Source organism: Schistocerca nitens, chromosome 3 (assembly GCF_023898315.1).
Source record: "Schistocerca nitens isolate TAMUIC-IGC-003100 chromosome 3, iqSchNite1.1, whole genome shotgun sequence".
Classification (NCBI taxonomy): Eukaryota; Metazoa; Arthropoda; class Insecta; order Orthoptera; family Acrididae; genus Schistocerca; species Schistocerca nitens.
This window is the reverse complement of record NC_064616.1, coordinates 805,272,573-805,290,555: the sequence shown is the minus strand read 5'-3', so window position 1 is coordinate 805,290,555 and position 17,983 is coordinate 805,272,573. Positions and strand designations below refer to the sequence as shown.

At 37.8% G+C, this 17,983-nt stretch overlaps 1 protein-coding gene across 1 annotated transcript in view; it reads left to right on the top strand.

The window, feature by feature from the left end:
- Positions 1–17,983, top strand: part of LOC126248830 (inositol 1,4,5-trisphosphate receptor) — a 367,806-nt gene that overhangs the window by 157,101 nt on the left and 192,722 nt on the right. The gene's annotated exons all lie outside the window — the stretch shown is intronic.

Sequence of the window (17,983 nt, the reverse complement as noted above, 5' to 3'; positions counted from 1 at the left end):
TGGAAGGAAGCAAACCAGAGGGATGTGTACAATGTGACACATGTCAGTTTCAAATTTAATGTATAGATGGGTTTCTATCAATCCCTAACAGCTGTTTTCCCAAGAGAACAAGAAAGTTTAATCCTGATAACACATTAAAAAGCTCAGGATTATAAAAGGAATCAAAACGTAATTTGCAAGTAAATGAAAATGATTATGGTATGGTTTTGATCAACGGAAAAGTAGGACTGTTTTCGTATTACAATAAAATGACTAAAATCTCTGTGCAATGACTGAAATAAATAATTCAGATAGTAAAATTAAATCTGTGTGGGCAGTAGTTATAAGAAAAACCAGGAAATCAGTTCAGGAATGTGAGTGCTTAGTTATTAAAGAAAACAGCCAAATATGTCAAATACAGTTATTAAGGGGAAATGTTCAGGCAAACTGAAAATGGAATTGTCAGACCCCATTACAAGGAAGGCAATAAGACAGATATTACTACTTACCAACCAGTTTCGGTACTTAGAAGTTGGGAAGGAACCGTGGTTAAATGAAGAAGAAATACTTCACTTTACAGATGAAAGGAAATACAGAAATGTTCAGGTAAATTCAGGAATGGAGAAGTACAGGTCGCTGAGGAATGAAATAAATAGGAAATACAGGGAAGCTAAGACGAAATGGCTGCATGAAAAATGTGAAAAAAATTGAAAAAGAAATGACTGTCGGAAGGATTGACTCAGCATATATGAAAGTCAAAACAACCTTCCACGAAATTAAAAGCAAGGGTAGTACCATTAAGAGTGCAACGGGAATTCCACTAGTAATTTCAGAGGAGGGAGTGCATAGATGGAAAGAGTACATTGAAGGCCTCTATGAGGGGGAAAATTTGTCTTATGTGATAGAAGAAGAAACAAAAGTCAACAGGAAGAGAGAGGGAACTATTCACTTTGGTATAGAATGTATGAGTCTGGCAGTATACTATCTGACTTTTGGAAAATGTCATCCACACAATTCCAAAGACTGCAAGAACTGACAAGGGGGAGAATTATCGCACAATCAGCTTAATGGCTCATGCATCCAAGAATAATGTACAGAAGAATGGAAAGGAAAATGGTGGATGTGCTAGATGATGATCAGTTTGACTTTAGGAAACATAAAGGCATCAGAGAGGCAATTTTGATATTGTGGTTGATAATGGAAGCAAGACTAAAGAAAAATCAAGACATGTTCATAGGATTTGTTGACCTGGAAAAAGTGTTTGAGAATGTCAAATGGTACAAGATGTTCGAAATTCTGAGGAAAATGGGGTAAGCTACAGGGAGAGACAGATAATATACAAAATGTACAAGAGCCAGAAGTGAATAATAATAGTTGAAGACCAAGAATGAAGTGCTCAGATTATAAATGGTGTAAGACTTGGGTGTAGTCTTTCGTCCCTATTGTTCCATCTATACATCAAAGAAGCAACGATGGAAACAAAAGAAAAGTTCAGGAGTCAAATTAAAATTCAAGGTGAAAAGATAGAAGTGATACAATTCACTGGTGACATTGCTATCCTCAGTGAAAGTAAAGAATAATTATATGATGTGCTGAATGGGATGAGCAGTCTAATGACAACAGAATATGAATTGAGAGTAAATGGAAGGAAGACGAAAGTAATGAGAGGTAGCAGATATGAGAACAGCAAGAAACTTGACATCAGGATTAATGATCATGAAGTACATGAAGTTAAGGAATTCTACTACCTAGGATGGAGCAAGGAGGACATCAAAAGCAGAATAGCAATGGAAAAAAGGGCATTCCTGGCCAAAAGAAGGCTGCTAGTATGAAACATAAGCCTTAATTTGAAGAAGAAAGTGGGAATAACTTCCATGCTGCTAGATGGAGCTGTAGAGGGTAAAGAGGAAGACAGAGATTGGAATACATCCAGCAGATAATTGAGGACATAGGTTGCAAGTTCTACCCTGAGATGAAGAGGTTAGCACAGGAGAGGAATTCGTGGTGGGTCCCATCAACTAGTCAAAAGACTGACAACTCAAAATGGGAGAAAGGTGGGGTGGGGTGGGGTGGGGTGGGGGGAGAGGGAGAGGGAGAAGAAGGGGAGGCGGCAATAATGTGATTCCTAATAAACCATATTTACATATGATCATCAAAAATCTCTTAACATAATCGTGATACAGCTGGCATATAATTACAGATACCATGAACACATGCAGCAAGAACTAGCAGGTCTTCTGTGTATTTTTAATCGGCATAATAGATAAATATTTCACACTTGTTAACTTCCAAGGAAATTTATGGTACTTTTCCTTTTTAATAAAAATAGTTACGAAGCTCTTGGTTATTCACTCTGTCCCCACACCATGCGAACACCTACTGAATTTCCTGTGTTTCTCACAGCCCAAGTAGGACCTTTGAGTACTTTGGCAGGTTGATTAATTAATTAATTAATTAATTAATTAGTTAGTTACATGTTCCATAGATCATTTAAATGATTCTTTTATCAAAATGATATGTAATAAGTCAGTTTACAGGATATATATACACAGTTAGCATTAACATTAATGAACACACATTAATTTTTTAGTGCTACTCATGCAACTACACTTAAAAACAAGGAAAAATGTTCAAATGTGTGTGAATTCCTAAGAGACCTAACTGCTGAGGTCATCAGTCCCTGGACTAACGTTCACTAAGAACAACACACACACACACACACACACACACACACACACACACACACACACACACACACGCCTGAGGGAGGCCTCGAACCTCCGGTGGGAGGGGCCACGCAATCCGTGACATGGCACTTCTAACTGTGCAGCCACTCCACGCACCTAAAAATAAGGAAGGGAAACAGAAAGTCATCAGTAGAATAGAAGAAGTTGTCAAGCAGAAATGATTTTTAGTTAGAATTAAAACTTGCTTTGCTACTTGTCAGACATTTTATGGTGTTGGGAAAATGCTAAAAAAAATTGTTACTGCTTTTTGAACTCCTTTCTGAGCCACTGACAGTTTTAATAATGGGAAATAAGTCATTTTTCCCTCTAGTGTTGTAGGTATGGACATCACTGTCCTCCTCAGATTATGGTGGATTATTTATGATGAATTTCATTAGTGAGTGTAAGTATTGCAATGGTGCAGTTAAAAATCCCTAGCTCCTAGAAGAGGCACCTACATATGATGTTTGTGGGTGAACACCATATATTATTCTTACTGCTCACTTTTGTGCAATCAATACTTTCTTTATAAGTGAAGCAATTTTGGTACCAGTCATATTCATTTTCGTTCAGCATTTGTGCTGTGGATTTCTTTGATCCCAGAAGCACATATGATATCTATATTCAGACAATGGAAACTCCAGGTAGGAATATCAACAATGTAGGAAAAGACAGATTGCTACTTATCGTAAAGAAGATGTGTCAAGTTGCAGACAGGCACAATTAAAAGAAACTTACACAAAGCTTTTGGCCGCAGACTTTATCAGCAAAAGAGAGACACACACCATTCACACACACAAGCACGCACACCTCATGCACACACAACCGCCAACTCCAGCATCTCGTGTGTGTGTGTGTGTGTGTGTGTGTGTGTGTGTGTGTGCGTGCGTGCGTGCGTGCGTGCGTGTGTGTTTTTTTTTTACTAATGAAGGCTGTGGCCGAGATCGTGCCTGTCTGCAACTTGATGTGTCTTCTATATGGTAAGTAGCAATCAGTGTTCTACATTGTTGATATCTATATTCTTCTGTTGGTCACATTACATTCTCCTTGGAGCACTCCGTCGCTGACACAACTCGTCTCAACAAGAAGAAAAGTAGACGCGAAAGTAGACAAAAGCTTTCTGTACTGCTGGTAATGGAGCAAAGAGGACACAAATTTCCTTTGGCAGTTCCCTAAAACACTGAGAATCAACAGAACACAGAAAGCCAATTGCGAATGTGCACGGTGTGTAACAGAATGCCATTTGAACTCGCACACCTAGCATTCATACCAGAGAGAATTCTCATTCACTGTTGCAAGCCTGCTTGTGTTTGCTATGGTGTAAAGGGGGCTTACCTGGCAATCATAATCATGAATAACACCTTACATATCCAGCACAAAATGCATTTAACACAATCATGCTGCATTCTAGGCCACAGACATAAATATACTGACAAGAGGATAACACAGCTTGCAGTGATGAGCTCGAGAAAGAATCCAGTGTCTTTCATCTCATATCAACTATTGCTACAAGAAAACTACCAAATACAGTTGTCTGTGCCACATGTATATTAAATTTATTGCCACTAAAGATGCAAAAACCCTTCAAAATTCTGAATACTTACCTGACATAATTAGTCTGTCACGTATAGTACTTATGTTGTTATGAGTCGTATCCAATGTACACCATATTGTGAAACCTCTGTGTATCTTCAGCAGGCACAGATGTGAGTTAAGCACCTCTTAACTTCTTTTACTTCCTAACTACTACCTAACTGAATGAGTCTATCTGGAATTAGTTTCAATGAGCAAAAATTAATCCTCTGAATAACATACACATTAGTGCAGGTGAACGCTGTTTATAGGTTCGATTGGCAAGCAGTTGAATATGAATTACACTCTTGGTGCCCATATATGATATTGGTTCATTCACTGAAAACATGACTGTTGGTTTAACAATGAGCAAAGATGGCACCACATTAGGTAGACAGGCAATTCTTTATGCTAGGCGAATGTCCACTCACAGTGCACACGTATGATATTGGTTCATTCACTGAAAATACTACTCTTGATTTAACAGTGAGCAAAGACAGCACCACCTTAGGCTGACAGGCAATTCTTTATGCTAGGTGAATGTCGATGATAGATAACAACAAGGTCTGAATCTCAGTCCAAAAGAAAGCCAAGAGTGCAGTGTCACTGTCAATATGTACACACAAGAATGGACTGTAAACTTCGGCTGGTTGCAAGAAGTAAGGCCGTGGTGGTCTGTGCAAAACAAAAAGTAATGCAAAATGAATTAGAGTTTGCATCATCTGATTATGACAACATGAAGATCCAGCATTGCACAAGACTGAAGAAGGGAAATATTGGATGTAAAACACTCAAACTAGTATTGTCAAGAAAAATAACAAGGAAAAGTTGTCCTTGGTATCTTTTAAGGCTGCATGACCAAATCCTCTTATTTAAACCCACTTCTGCTTCTTCTTCTTCTTCGTCGTCGTCTTCTTCTTCTTCTTCTTCTTCTTCTTCTTTGCCTCTTTCTGTTTTTCTTTGTGGTTGACAATGTTAGTGACAGTCGGCTGGATGCCCTTCCTGATAATGCTGTCACTCGCCCTGGTACAGAATTTGTCTACCCCATTGGTCTGCATGGAGAGTAAATCTCATATTCAAGTGTGAGATCGTTTTGTAATTTTTTCCTTTTGCATATCTGAGGATGGAAGCTGGGTATTTACCTAGATGGATGTGGGAAACTGCCTAAAAACCACATCCAGGCTGATCGGCTCAGCTAAAACCCAGAAGCATCACATTAACAAACTGGGTTTTCCAAACGGGCCATGTTTAAAGCCACATGAATTCAAATAAAACCCTATTTGACTTGACAAGGATTAAAAACGGAGACGGTTTTGTTTTGGATACAGATGCACAATATTGCCATTCAGTGAAATTATCACCAGAACAATTCAAAGTAGTATCTTCCTATCACAGTAGTGGAAGAAAACCTTAGCATACTTGTTATTATAAAGTAATCCACTCCCACTGTACTTCACTGTATGTTGCACATAATCTTTCCATTACCCAATTAAACATGCAGAATAGTGGAAGAGATTAAAGCAGTAGAACAAAAAAGAGAAAATGAAAACATGCCATTAGCTCAAGTGCCTATATTTGCTGAGTATGTACTGATTACAGGACAGAGGGTTCAAAAGAATATTACTCCTTTTTAAATATGAATTTTAGATTATCGTGTTCCTGTGCTCAGACTCCACTTGCAGTATGCAAACTTGTACACACAATATGCTTTTTATGCAGTACTTCAAATAGTCCATGATAAATTAACAAAAACTTTACTTTCCTGCTTGTGTGCTCCCATCACCTTATTATAACAGTCCATCCCAAGCTATGACTCTACTCATTGAACAAGCATTGCCTCATCCAACTTAAAATATTTCTTATAATTGGGTTAAATACTTTTATATAGTAAGGAAAGTTCTGGCAGAAAGTAAATACTTTAGGAGTATGGGAGACCACTCACTTAATAGCAGAAGCTGAGTCATTGACATACATACACAAAAGAGAATGCAAACGTGCTAGCTTGTGGAATTAATGGTTTTTATAGATACCCTCCTTTTGTCACCGGATCTAATCTCGGATACATTTACAAATTCTGGATTCTACTTGTATATTTAGTTCAGTATTTACATCAGTACTTCTCCTGACTCCTCGCAGCCCTTCATTGCATTTAAATTCTACATTCTCAGAGTAACTTTCTTCCACCGTCATTTCTTTGCTGCTTGCTCAGTGTGCAGATTGAATAACATTGGGGGGTAGGCAACAGCCCAGTCTCACTGCATTCTCAGATAGTGCTGTCTGTTTCATGTTCTTCAATTCTTATACCTGCAATATGATTTCTGTAAAAGCTCGCTCCCTGTATTTTATACCTGTTCCCTTCAGAATTTCAAAGAGTGTATTCCAGTCAACACTGTCAAAAGCTTCCTCCAAATCTACAAATGCTATAAACATAGATTTGCTTTTCTTCAGTCTATTTTCTGAGATAAGTCATACTATGAGTTCTACCTCATGCATTCCTACATTTCTGTGTAACACAAACTGACCTTCCCCAAGGTCAGCTTCTTCTAGTATTTCCATTCTTTTGTGAATAATTAATTTGTGTCAGTATTTCCCAACAATGACTTAGTAAATTGGTGGCTATGTAATATTCACACCTGTCAGTGTCTGCATTATTTGGAATTGTTATAATGAAATTTGCCTTGATGTCTGGAGATATTTTGCCAGTCTCATTTATCTTACACATCAGTTGGATTGATTTTGTCATAACATGTTCTCCCAAGGGTCTCAGTAATTGTAAAAGAATGTCATCTATGCCAGGGACCTTGTTTCAACTTACGTGTTTCTGTGTTCTGTCAGATTCATCTTGCAGTATCATATCTTCCTTATCTCATCCTCATTTGCTTACTCTTCCCTTTCTGTAATATTGTCTTGAAGTTTGTTTTCCTCATGTAGTCTCTGTATATATTCCTTCAACCTTTCAGCCTTTCCTTTTTTGCTGATTACTTATTTGCCATCTGAGGTCTTAATACTCATACAGGCACTTCTATTTACTCCAAAGGCCTCTTTCCTAACTTTCCTACAGGTGGCATTTATCTTTCCTGCTGTCATGCATGCTTCTACAGCACTGAATTTCTCCTCTAGCCATTGTCGCTTTTCCATTTTGCACTTTCTGTCAGTCTTATTTTTTTAGACATCTGTATTCCTTCATTTGCTGTATTTTAATATCTTCTCGTTTCATGATTTAACTCCAATAGCCCATTTGTTATCCAAGGATTTCTACTAGGCCTTGTCTTTCTGCAAATTTGGTCTCCTGCTGTCTTCACTATTTTATCTCTCATAACTACCCATCTGTCTTCTTTTGTATGCCTTTCCCGTCTTCTAGTCAGTTGTTGCTTAAAGCTCCCCTTGAAAATTTCAGCAAACTTTGCTTCTTTAAATTTTTCCAGGTCCCAAATACTTGATTTCTTACCTTTCTGCAAGTTCTTCAGTTGTAGTCTGCAGTTCATAACTAGTAAATCATGATCAAAGACCACATCTGTCGCTAGATATGTTTTGCATCTTAAAATCTGTTTTCAGAATCTCTGTCTTGCCATTATCTAATCTATCTGAAAACTCCTGGAATTTCCAGATCTCTTCCACATAAAGAATTTTCTTCCACAATTCTTAAACCAATTGTTAACAATTGCTGGTTTATACTAGCTCAAAATTGTACCAGGCGGCTCCCTCTTTCATTCTTTTCCTTCAGTCCATGTTCTCATACTATTTTTCTTCCTCTTCCATTTGGTTAAATCTGTGTGCCAGACTAGAACTCAAATCTGGGACCTTTGCCTCTCACGGTTTTAATCTCCCAGGAAGATTAAATACTTTGTGCAGATTTGTTCGATTCATTGTTATTAGAATGGTGTTAGCCAATGTCTGCAGTAAGTAGATTTATGTACAATTTACCGTACACAGAATTAATTGAATATAATGAAAATAAGCAACATTAGAAGTTACTGTTGGTAAAAAGTTAACATAAAATATAGTTATGCATTAGTGTACTTAAGATAGTTATAGTGTAACATGGTCTAGCATTGAATATAGAGAAATTTGGTTTAAAAATGTGTTAGACAATGTCAGTTTTGTAGTGGATGCATTATTTTATTCAGTACGGGTTCGACCGTTATCATGTTAATTTTGCATGCAATGTTTCTTGTGGTAGTCAAGAATGTGACTTCTTTTCATCTCTTAGAGCAACCAAGGATTTTGGAATGAATATTGTGTTCAAAGATTATGAATTACCTCGAAGAGAATGGTCTATTGATACACAGTCAACACGGATTAAGAAAACGTTGTTCTTGTGAAACACAACTAGCTCTTCACGCACATGAAGTGTTGAGTGCTATTGATAAGGGGTTTCAAATTGATTCTGTATTTCTAGATTTCCAGAAGGCTTTTGACTCTGTACCACACAAGCAGCTTGTAGTGAATATATGTGCGTATGGACATCGTATCATCTGGATTCACGATTTCCTATCAGAGAGGTCACAGTTCGTAGTAATTGATGGAAAGTCATTGAGTAAAACAGAAGTGATTTCTGGCGTTCCCCAAGGTAGTGTTATAGGCCCTCTGCTGTTCCTTATCCATATAAACGATTTAGTAGACAATCTGAGCTGTGATCTTAGGTTGCTTGCAGATGCTTTCATTTATTGTCTAATTAAGTCATCAGAAGATCAAAACAAACTGCAAAATGATTTACAAAAGGTATGTGTATGGTGCGGAAATTGGCAGTTGACCCTAAATAATGAAAAGTCTGATGTCATCCACATGAGTGCTGAAAGGAATATGTTAAACTTAAGTTACATGATAAATCAGTCAAACCTAAAGGCTGCAAATTCAACTAAATACCTAGGAATTACAATTACAAAAACTTGAATTGGAAAGAACACACAGAAAATGTTGTGGGAAAGGCAAAGCAAACACTGCATTTTATTGACAGAACATTCAAAAACTCCTTGATGTAGGAAAGCAGCTTAAATCACTTAATAAAGGAAAGGCTTCCGGTCCAGATTGTACACCATTCAGGTTCCTTTCAGAGTATGCTGATACAATAGCTCCATATTTAGCAAGTATATAAAACTGCTGGTTCACAGAAAGATCAGCACCTACAGACTGAAAAACTGCTCATGTCACGCCTATACCCAAAAAGGGTAATAGGAGTAATCCACTTAATTACAGGCCTATATCGCTAACATCGACTCACAGTAGGGTGTTGGAACATATACAGTGTTCAAACATTATGAATTACCTTGAAGAAAATGATTTATTGACACACAGTAAACACGGATTCAGAAAATATTGTTCTTGTGAAACACAACTAGCTCTTTATACTAATGAAGTAATTAGTGCTATCGACCGGAAGTCAAAGTGATTCCATATTTTTAGATTTCCAGAAGGCTTTCGACAACGTTCCTCACAAGCATCTTCTAACCAAACTGTGTGCCTGTGGAATATCACCTCAGTTGCGCAACTGGATTCGTGATTTCCTGTCAGAAAGGTCACAGTTCCTAATAATAGATGGAAAGTTATTGAGTAAAACAAAAGTAATGTCCAGCGTTCCCCAAGGAACTGTTGTAGGCCCTCTATTGTTCCTGATCTACATTAACAACATAGGAGACAATCTGAGTAGCCCTCTTAGATTGTTTGCAGATGATGCTGTCATTTATCGTGTAGTTAAGTCATTATACAACAAAAACGAATTCTAAAATTATATAGATAAGATATCTGTATGGTGCAAAAAGTAGCAATGGACCTTGAATAAAGAAAAGTGTGAAGTTATTCACATGAGTACTAAAAGAAATCCGCTAAATTTTGATTACACGATAAGTCACACAAACCCGAAGGCTGGAAATTCAACTAAATACCTACGGATTACAATTACAAATAACCTAAATTGGAATGATCACATGGATAAAGTTGTGGGTAAAGCAAACCAAAGACTGCGATTCATTGGCAGAACACTTAAAAGGTGCAGCAGGTCTACTAAAGAGATTGCTTACACCACGCTTCTCTGCACTATTCTGGAGTAATGCTGTGCGGTGTGGGATCCATATCACGTGGGACTGATGGATGACATCGAGAAAGTTCAAAGAAGGGCAGCTCGTTTTGTGTATAGGTGAGAGATTGCCACAGACGTAATACATGAACTGGAGTGGCAATCATTAAAACAAAGGTGTTTTTTGTTGCAATGGGATCTTCTCATTAAATTTCAATCACCAGTTTTCTCCTCCTCCGATTGTGAAAACAGTCTATTGGCACGAGAGAAATGATCATCACAAGAAAATAAGAGAAATCAGGGCTCACACAGAAAAATTTAAGTGCTCGTTTTTCCTGTGCAGCGTTCAAGAGCGGAACAGTAGAGAGACAGCTTGAAGGTCGTTCATTGAACCCTCTGCCAGGCACTTTATTGTGAATAGCAGAGTAATCTCGTAGATGTAGATGAAAATGTAACAGATGTACTAAAGAGACTGCCTACAGTACCCTTGTTCATCGTATTTTGGAACACTGCTGTATGGTTTGGGGTCCTTACCAGATGGGATTAATGGAGCACACTGAGAAAGTTCAAAGAAAAGCAGTGTGTTTTGTATTATCGCAAAATAGGGGCTAGAGTGTCACTGACATGATACAGGATTTGGGCTGGACATCATTAAAACAAAGGTATTTTTCTTTGTGGTGGAATCTTTCCATCGCTTACTTTCTCCTCCGAATGCGAAAATATTTTGTTGATGCCAACCTACAATGTACAGTGCTTAAATCTGACAAATTTGAATTTGAATTTCCTGCTATATCATAGTTTCACAGGAGGTCACGATTGGCATTCTTGAAAGCCATAGGCATCTAGTAAACAGTCACAGACAAGAACCGTAGTTATCGAAAGTCTTTGCACTGGTGTTTGCCTACTAAAATAGTTCCTTCAGGTACCCGATATCGACTGTTTTATGATATTGTGACCAAGTATCATGCTTCGGAGAAGTCTGGGGAAGGTTCTGCTAACCTGGCCAGGTAACCTCATTTAAGGAAATGCATGTCACGAACTGCGGCAGTCATAGAAAAGGCTCAGGCCCTGATTTCAGAGGATCTAGGGCAATTGCTGAGGAAATAAACGTAAGTATGTCAGTGAGAACAATGTGTCAGTTGGCAGAGGAGGACCTCATATGAGCCATTTAGTCCAAAACTGGCTCTCGGATAACATTGATGTGCTCTGGTCAAAAGAGTTCTGGCCCCCGAATAGCCTGGATATTGAACCGCCTCAATTACTATGTTTGAAGCATAGTCCAAAGAGTGAGGCACCCTAATGTCACATTTCTACACACCGCTATTGAAGCCGCATTCGTGAATATGGACAACGTTGTTTTAAAGAGTGTGTGCGATGACTTCAGGACAAGATTGGAGGTGGTCATTGTGGCTGAAAGGGGTTACATCAAGTTATATTACTCTTAAAAGATAACACTACTTACATGTAAAAGGATTTTCATATTCATTCATATTTTGTTTTAATAAATTTGCTTTTAAGAAAATGTTGCATTTGTCCGGACTTAAGTGCTGCACCCTGTATATAGGGAGAAATGATCATCATAATAAAATGAGGGAAATAAGAGCTCACATGGAAAGATATAGGTGTTTGTTCATTCCACGCACTTTTAGAGACTGGAATAATAGAGAATTATTGTGGAGGTGGTTTGATGAACCCTCTGCCATGCACTTAAGTGTGATTTGCAGAATATCCGTGTAGATGTAAATGTAGTTGCAGATGTAAAACCTGTATTACAGTAGTAGTGGCTTCTTTCATGTTCTGCTTTGGATAATTTACACCACTGTTATTCAATGTAAACTAGACAACATTAAGGTTTTTGTCCATAAGCAGTAGTCTGTTAGCTGCAAATCACTTGTGATGCATGTTCATAATTTTTCTTCGTGACTTCGTGTTAATACTGTACCCCCAGACAATGGGGCTGATCGTAGGAACAAATGGAGTGAAATTATTTGATCTTGTATGTTTTAATGAAAGTACTCCAAAAGTGGTGGAATTGGTGTGGGTGTGTGTTGGCAGGTGGGAGGGGGAGGGGGGAGTTTAGGAGTTGAATATTAAAGAATTACGATGTACATACCCTAGCAGAAGCCATCTTCAAAGAACAATATACAATAGTGCTATCTGCCAGAAGTTCATGGAGAAAATAGTCTTGATAATAATGTGATGGTAGAGTCACAGTGTTGAGTTATGTATCTTTTAAATATTTGTGTAAATGGGCAGATAAAAAATCCACTCACCAAGCAGTTGCAGGAGAACAGAAACAGAAAAGGAGGATGGCAAATTAAATACATTTCAGCTGTCAATTTTCAACCTTATTTTATTTGGCAACCAGTTTCAGCATTTTATTACAGCATCTTCAGGCCCCTGACTGATGTGTAGGAAGAATCTATCTTGGTTGCGTTCAAAAACAGAGGCCAGCAATACTGGTATTAGTAGATATTTGCTACGGTGATCCAGGATGGCATAGTAAAACACCGAAACTGGTTGCCAAATAAAGTAAGATAAAGTAAGATTGAATATTGACATCCAGAACGTGTTTAATTTGACATCCTCTGTCAAATAGCCGAGTCCTGCAACCGTTTCTAAAAAGATAGACATACAGAGAGAAATAGGAAAGGGTTTACTGTACCTCTTTCCCTAAACCTCTCCAGTCCATTTCCTTCACCCCTCTTCCTTCCCCTTCAACTCTTCTGCGAAAAGAATGAGCCACTGGCTCCAAAAGCTTGTAAAAGTTAAACCCCTTTATGTGTGTGTTCCCCTGCCGCTGCTTGGTGAGTAGATATGTTATCTATCTATTTACATTTTATTGTCAGTAATTGATTATTTTTATTGTTATATTTTAAATATTTATGGTGGTTCTTATGAAATTTTTGTGAAAGTAATGCAAATACCTGCTTTTCTGAAAAGTTATCGTTAGATCTTTTCAAAATACTGAAGTTGCAGTTGTATCCAATGATACGATCACACAAGCGACCAAGTGCAGGTCTCATTGAAAAGGCTCTTAAGGTTTCCTGAGTAGCGAGACAGTCAAATCCCTCTCTGGCCATTCTGTTTAGATTTTCTGCCATTTATCTAATTCCAGACTAGTACCTTCAGTAAGGCAGTGGTCCTTACCAGTCATCATCCCTCTCCAAATGGGATAGTAGCCAAACACTAATGACCTTGTTGCTGACAGTATATGAAACTGGGATTCTGTTCTTCCTTCCTGCATACTAAGCAAGCAAAGCCATTTCCAGAGGCTCAAAATTATGCCCAAAAATGAATTCTTTAGCTTTTGGGAAGAGAAGGAATTGTGTCATCCACCTATATGGTGAATGTGTCATTGTCTAGATTTGAAACTCCATTAAAAAATGCTTGTATTTTGACCACCTAGTGAGCATTTACATTAACCTTGTGGAACAAGATCCCACATATGCACGCTTTTGGTCATTTGTGAAGCCTTAAAAAAGAAAAGAAATTGTGTGAGGAGGGGATGTCAGCATGTTGATCTGTGGTTACTGCCCTGCCACCTTCAATTGTTACTTGTGTGGTGCCCATTTGCAGTGAAATATGTGCACCCCCTACATCCAGACATATGGCTGCTGCTTCATTTCTAGATATAAGTGCTACAGCTATTTTGTCAATAATCAAAACTCTGAATATCAGTTTCAACTTGCAGGAATTACAACTATTAAGCTTATGTTGACATTACTCCAAACATTGAACCTTTCATTCCTGAAGTACACAATGTGATACTAATGGACTGCAGACTTATCTGTGGACTGCAGACTTATCGAGTTTTGAAACCATCTATATGGTGATATATGTAATGGTCTTCGGTAACACATCCTGAGGTCATTCATCCTTTTTAATTTTGTATGATGTTTTAGAGCCTTAAAATTGACACCTGCACATGTAGTGGTGGTGGTGTGTAGTCGTCAGCATTTTAGCCTACTGTGCTGAAGATTGTGGGTTCAAATCTTGTCAGGTGTTTGAAATATTTTTTTATTTTTAAATAGTTATTTTAAATACCTTTTCACTGTTATTTGTGTTCAATTAATTGTTTTCAATGTGATTTTTTAAAAATATTTAGTCCTTTGCATGTCATTTTAATCATTTTATTAACTTTTTCATTTGCTCTTATTTTTTATTCCAGTCATTCTGTTTTCATTTGGAATCTTTGTGCATTTCATTTTAATTATTCTTAGCTGCTTATCACAATATTTATGCTGATCTGTTGGTAAAAAGAAAGAAAATATGTACTTTTCTTTACGTTCAAGATCTGCATTTTTTCAGTCGGTAATCATCATACAAACATTTGAAACACAAATTCCTCTTGCGCTATGGACAAAAGACAGCAGATGAAGATTTAAACAAAAGAAGGGATTATAAATATGTTATAAATAAATATAATAATAATAATAATAATAATAATAATGTCTGAGAAAGGAAAGAAATAATAATAATAATAATAAATATTATAAATAAAATAAATAAATGCACAATATGACGAATCGAAATAGTGAATGCAATTTCATGGATGATCAAACAGATGATATTAAATCAAAATTAATATAAAAAAATAATTAAAATTACATGCACAAAGTTCCCAAATGAAAAAAAAAATTATAGAAAAAAAAGTTTATGTAAAACTTAATTAGATGATTAAAATGACATGACAAATGGATAGAAATTTAAAAAAAGCTGTGTTTAAACCAATACTGAATAAAAATAATGATCAAAGTCATTTCAATAACTAATTAAAAACAAAACAAATTGAAGCATCTGACTAGGTTCAAACCTATGATTTTCTGCGTGCCGTGCTCGTATACTAACCACTACACAGTGGCACCACTACACAAACATCCATTGACTAAGGCTCTAGAACATACATTCAGAATTATGAATTTGTTTTTTGTTGATTACTCACAAACAAGGTCCCACTAGGATGAATGGCTGGAGGGTGAAATACCTGGAACCCTAACCTATATCACTGCGTAGATGGATTCAAAAACTCGACTCCACTACCAGGGACCTCTTCTTGTGAGTGGCAGGCTGGCAAGGTGGCTGCATGTGTACTGAGAAGAAAACGAGTTCTAGCAGATGAAAACAAGTTCTAGGCAGAAGCTCACTGGTACAATGTCAATCAACATAAGCCAAGTAGAAAAATATTTTTTGGCTAACAGATTCATTACATTACCTGAATTAGAGGTGGCTGTGGAACTTTGCAAGCCATACTATGCTGCATTGTCTGCAAGTACCTTAAGCTGGGAAAGATGTCTCATTAAGTGACCTAAACTCCCAGATTGTGTGAATATTAGCCTGAATCTCCTGCTACGCCTTGGCCACAATCCTTAGGGCTTCATGTCCAGGCTTCAGACTGTGGCTAATAGGCTTCCTAATTGGTAGACATAATAATAGTCACTCCAGTGGATAATCATCTGACTCACTCTCATGTGATTTTCACATGTTTGGGGAGGTGCCAGGAAATGGCATAAATATGCCCTGGAGAGAGTGTGCATAACCCCAGAAACATACTTCCAGAAGAACCTAACAAAAAGTCCATTACTGACTAAAAGGTGCATAGAGCTCAAGGCCGTTCAGTTGAGATGATGGACCAGAGTTTAGTTTTACTCTGTATGTTGTAGTACATTTTAATGTGGTTTGCATCTCCCACAGCTGGATGAAAATTCGCTATGTGACAGTAGAAAGCATTATGAATTTCATCACAGACTGTCCTGTATTGGGAAGAGTATACTATTTTCGGTTTCCTTCTATTAGCAGCTGATTGAGACCAGACGATTTTTATCTCTGAAACCACCATTGCAGTCTTTCCAAATAGAGAAATGATGAGCGGAGAACCATCAAGAGGTACACTGAATTCAGTTTTCTTTTGTTTTGATTTATACGGACAAAATAAAATGGAGAAATGAGGAATGATGTCTGTTATGAATGGTTCTGCCAGACAGTATTTCTTCTGTGTGATGGTGGCATTTGCATGGTCATCACCTTCTGTCACTTTTAAATATAAAGCTGAAAGCCACAAAAATGTATGCACATACTTCTTACAACTGTGCAACCCAACACTTTACATTTTAGGTTTGGAATCATTTTCTGGCCTGAATGTGTTGAAAAGTAAAATTGAGAATGGAAAAAAAAAAAAAAAAAAATTTAATTCAGCACCTTTATTACTTGACGAACTACTTTGTTAACCGTGCATATGATAATCAGAGACCGATATATTATAGTTTCCAATTTATTGGTATTGTTTTCAACTTCAAATTATTGCTTTGGTAATTGATATAGAGTATGTCATTGCTCAATAACCTTGTTCAACCAGTTGTTTCCTTCCATATTTATCACGGAAACTGCAAGCCGTAGTGAAAGATATTGGAACTTTGTCATTCTATACTGCTGTGCAAGACTTACGGATGAGGGTAAATTTTGCATAATGTGTCACTGCCAAGTAATGCAGCTCGATAAAACTTGGACCATAAATAAACAGAACTGCTTCAGTATAGTACTGAATTAACTAGAAGAAATACACTTTGAGAAAAGCAGAAATGACACTTTTATTCTAAGACAGTAATTAAACTGAAGTCACCACAATTTATAGTGGTTTCATGGACATCACAAAAGTCGGGACATGGTTCATAATAGGGTGTACGATCACTGTGGACAGCAGTGCATGCTCTGTAATGTGTTCTCATGCCATCCACAAGGTTGGTGATGAGTTGTTGTGGTAGAGCATTCCATTCCTCCATCAGCGTGGATGACAGCAGGTGGACGGTCATTGGTGGATGGGGACATGATGCAATGTGTCTCTCCATTGTACCCTACACTTGCTTGATAGAGTTTAAATTGGGGGAACAGAGAGGCCAGGCCATTCACTGAATATCCTCTCATTCGAAGAGCTGCTCCACCTATGCTGTTCAATGCAGTTGCCTGTTGTCATCCATAAAAGCGAAGTCAGGCCTGAATGCACCCCTGAAAAGACACACGTGGGGAAGGAATACAGTGTCACTGTGACATTGACCAGTCAGTGTACCATGTTGAGAGTGTTGGAGGTCAGTACAACCATGTAATTTTATGCCTACCCACACTGTAATACTTGGACCACCAAAACATTTGTGTTTGACAGTGTTCGTGGGTGCATTACATTTTACCACCTCTTGCTGTATGAGAGTACATCCAGTATCACTACCCAGACTGTATCTGCTCTCATTCGAGAAGAGCATGCAACCACACTTCTCATTAGTTCAGTCCCTATACTCTTGGCTCATCATCGCAACAGTGCTGCCGATGTGTGTGTGTCAATGAATTACACTGTACTGGTCAGTGGCCAAAGAGACCACCCTCGTGCGGTTGCTGTATGGCTGTGGAGTGTGAGATTGTGTAACTTGCTGTCCTATTAAATGTTGTTGAAATTGTACCTGCTGCTTGACATGGGTCCTGTCTTTCCTGATGTACAATGTAACAGTCATCTCATGCTGTAGTTGACCATGGTCAATCACCACCTCTCCTTTGGGAAGCAGTGCCTGTGGTTTGGAATGCTCCTCTCTCCTTGCTTGCATGTGAAACATGCTGGTAGCAATACCAGACTCCCAAGCTACACTCATCATGCTTCACTCTTCTACTAGTTTCCCGATGATTCTTTTCAATTTGAAGTCATCCAAAT